This window comes from Mastomys coucha, unplaced genomic scaffold (assembly GCF_008632895.1).
Source record: "Mastomys coucha isolate ucsf_1 unplaced genomic scaffold, UCSF_Mcou_1 pScaffold5, whole genome shotgun sequence".
In the NCBI taxonomy this organism is placed as follows: Eukaryota; Metazoa; Chordata; class Mammalia; order Rodentia; family Muridae; genus Mastomys; species Mastomys coucha.
Genome location: NW_022196911.1, coordinates 4103923 through 4106734, shown reverse-complemented (window position 1 = coordinate 4106734; position 2812 = coordinate 4103923).

The following is a 2812-nucleotide window of genomic DNA, read 5'->3' as shown; positions in this document are numbered from 1 at the left end:
CCAAGACACAGGGAATTTAGATAGCCCTGCCATTAAGTTTACCTAGAGTAGAATCACATAGTAACCTCAGTATAATGAAGGGCGTAGTTTTTATGTCCACAAATACCATAAGAAAAATCAAGATCCCCAGGCAGTTTGACTCCTGCTATGGTAACCATTGGGCTCTAAATAAAACAGTCTCCAACCTCTGTGAGAACTGGAGTGATGTATTTGTTGGAGGGAAGAAGGTTGGCCTCCATATTGTAGAATGGGGAGCAGTGCCCTTCCCTGACCTCCACATGACAGATATCAACAGTACTCACTTTCTGCCTTCAGTCATAAGATACCTCAGTGTCTACAAGTATCCAAGTATCATCTAGTGTCCCTAGGTGACAAAGAACCGTGACAGGCTGAAAGCCACTGATGTAGAAAGAACAAGAGCAATGTGCTTGAGGTATGAGCATAGAAAGTCAACTGGGCACTGTGTGTGTCCATTACCAAAAACAAGTTAATGAAATAGGAATAAAATTAGTTGTGTCAAAATATTGTCAGGGGAAGGTTAAGTCTATAACTTAAATACATGAGGTCAGAGTGTGGTAAACGTTTCACTCTTACTTGGGGTTATTCTGTAGACTGTGTGCCTAGAAGAATGAAATCTAGGAGGACATAAGTCACAAGGGTTTCAAGGACGTCAGATAGTTTCTAATGAGAAATGTTGGACAATAGAAACAAAGCTTGAATTGAGATGAGTAAGATCTGGAAATAGCATATGCCGTATTATTATTATTATTATTATTATTATTATTAAGAAATGTAAGGCTTTTATTTAACTTTCATTTTAATTTTTATACATCTGTTACATTGATAGTGATGGTTTCTAAGACAATCAATATACTTATTTTCCTTAAATAGAAAAACCAGAATAACAGTGTCAAACTATGCATACCTATACAATGCAGAATTATGGATACTTATGGTATCAAAAGCAGTTTAAATGCATCTGTTGGTATGTCCCTAATTCCAGCTATTTCCTAATGAGGATATATAGTCAAATTAGTGCATTTAAAAACTAGGCAATATAAACTCCCCGTGTATGATTGAGTCACATGGTTTTTTTTTTTTGAATGGATTTTGTGTGTTTTTTTTAAGTTTTATTGCATTATAATAAGAAAAGTTACATGATTTCAATTTATCTGAATTTGTTAACATTAAAAAACATATTTTAAGTAAATAGAATTAAATCACATTCTTGTTTTCTGTTACCTGTCCTCTTCACTTCAGCCATCGGACTTCTGGCAGCCTCTGCTTGGGGGCTAACACCTGAGAGCTAAGACAGATGCTCTCTGTTGACTGTCGGTTTGTCTTTGAAGAAGCCGCTTGAGCACGTCCACGGCCTGAAGATCTTCTGAACCTGGGGACTTTGGCACCTGAACTTTCTTTGCAGTATAATCTAGAGACTTGGTTTCGATTTCTCCTGTAACTATAAAAACCCTGGCTTATTCTGAGTAAAGTGGAGCCTTGATTGAGACGCAACATAGCTTCAGTGTTTTCTCTTTGCATTTCAAACCTTCTATTTCAGGTCCTTTATTCCCTCCTGGCTGAGAGAACCCAGTTTGTGAAACTGAGGGCAGTTTCAGTTTTCCTTTTGTACCCCCAACTCCTCCCATATACCCCACTTCAATACCTACAATATCTTTTTTGTCATATTCTTTAAAATTTATAAGATAGTATAGCAATAGAAATGAGTATTATAAAAGATGTTTGATATAAAACAACAACCAATTTAACAGTCTTATGTAGATGCTTGTCTACGGCAATACTGAAAATACATACGTTTTTCTCAATATAAATTTTAAATAACTTCAAACATATTAACTGTATATTTCAAAATAATACATCACTACTAATATTTTCTTAAATGAACATAAATAGATAAAGTATTTTTGTTTGTTTGTTTTGTATTTAGTAGAGCTTAAAATCTTGGCTCTTACTGTGGTAACTTGATACAAGAGTTACAAACATCAAGCAAAGCATTCAGTCTCACTCTTTGTTGTTCTCTTACAAGCCATCTCCCAATTTAATTGTCTACATTTCTTTTGGGTATTTAAATACTTTTAAAATTTGTAAGCTGTTCTGAAAGCCATAGTATAGTGTAAAAACATAAAATAAACAATACTACTAATAGAGAGGCTGAGATAGGAAAAGTAAGATCTCAAGACTATTATGTTGTACACAGCCAGACACTATCACGAACAAACAAGCTGAAAGTGTGTATGGATTGGATAATATTGAACCTATTTCTCCAATTACCAAATTAGAAAGACCATTGGATGACAGTCCATAATTTCTAATTCCTCATATTTTTGGATTTCAATCGATTAGGATATGCTGGTAATGTTAATTTTCATATTAAGATATTAAGAAAAAGTAATTGTTACTTCCTGTTGTCTTTGTTGTAAGAGGTGGAATTAAGTTTATATGGATTTGATGAAAGATTACTTTCTTGCTTCTTCTAGAGTGTAGTTTTGCTCCTTATGTTGACGTTTTTCATCTATTATCCTTTGTAGGGCTGGATTTGTGGAAAGATATTGTGTAAATTTTGTCTTGTCATAGAATATCTTGTTTTTTTCCATCTATGGTAATTGAGAGTTTTGCTGGTTATAATAGCCTGGGCTGGCATTTGTGTTCTTGTAGGGTCTGCATGACATCTGCCCAGGATCTTCCAGCTTTCATAGTCTCTGGCGAGAAGTCTGGTGTAATTCTGGTAGGCCTGCTTTTATATGTTACTTGACCTTTTTTCCCTTACTGCTTTTAAAATTCTTTCTTTGTTTAG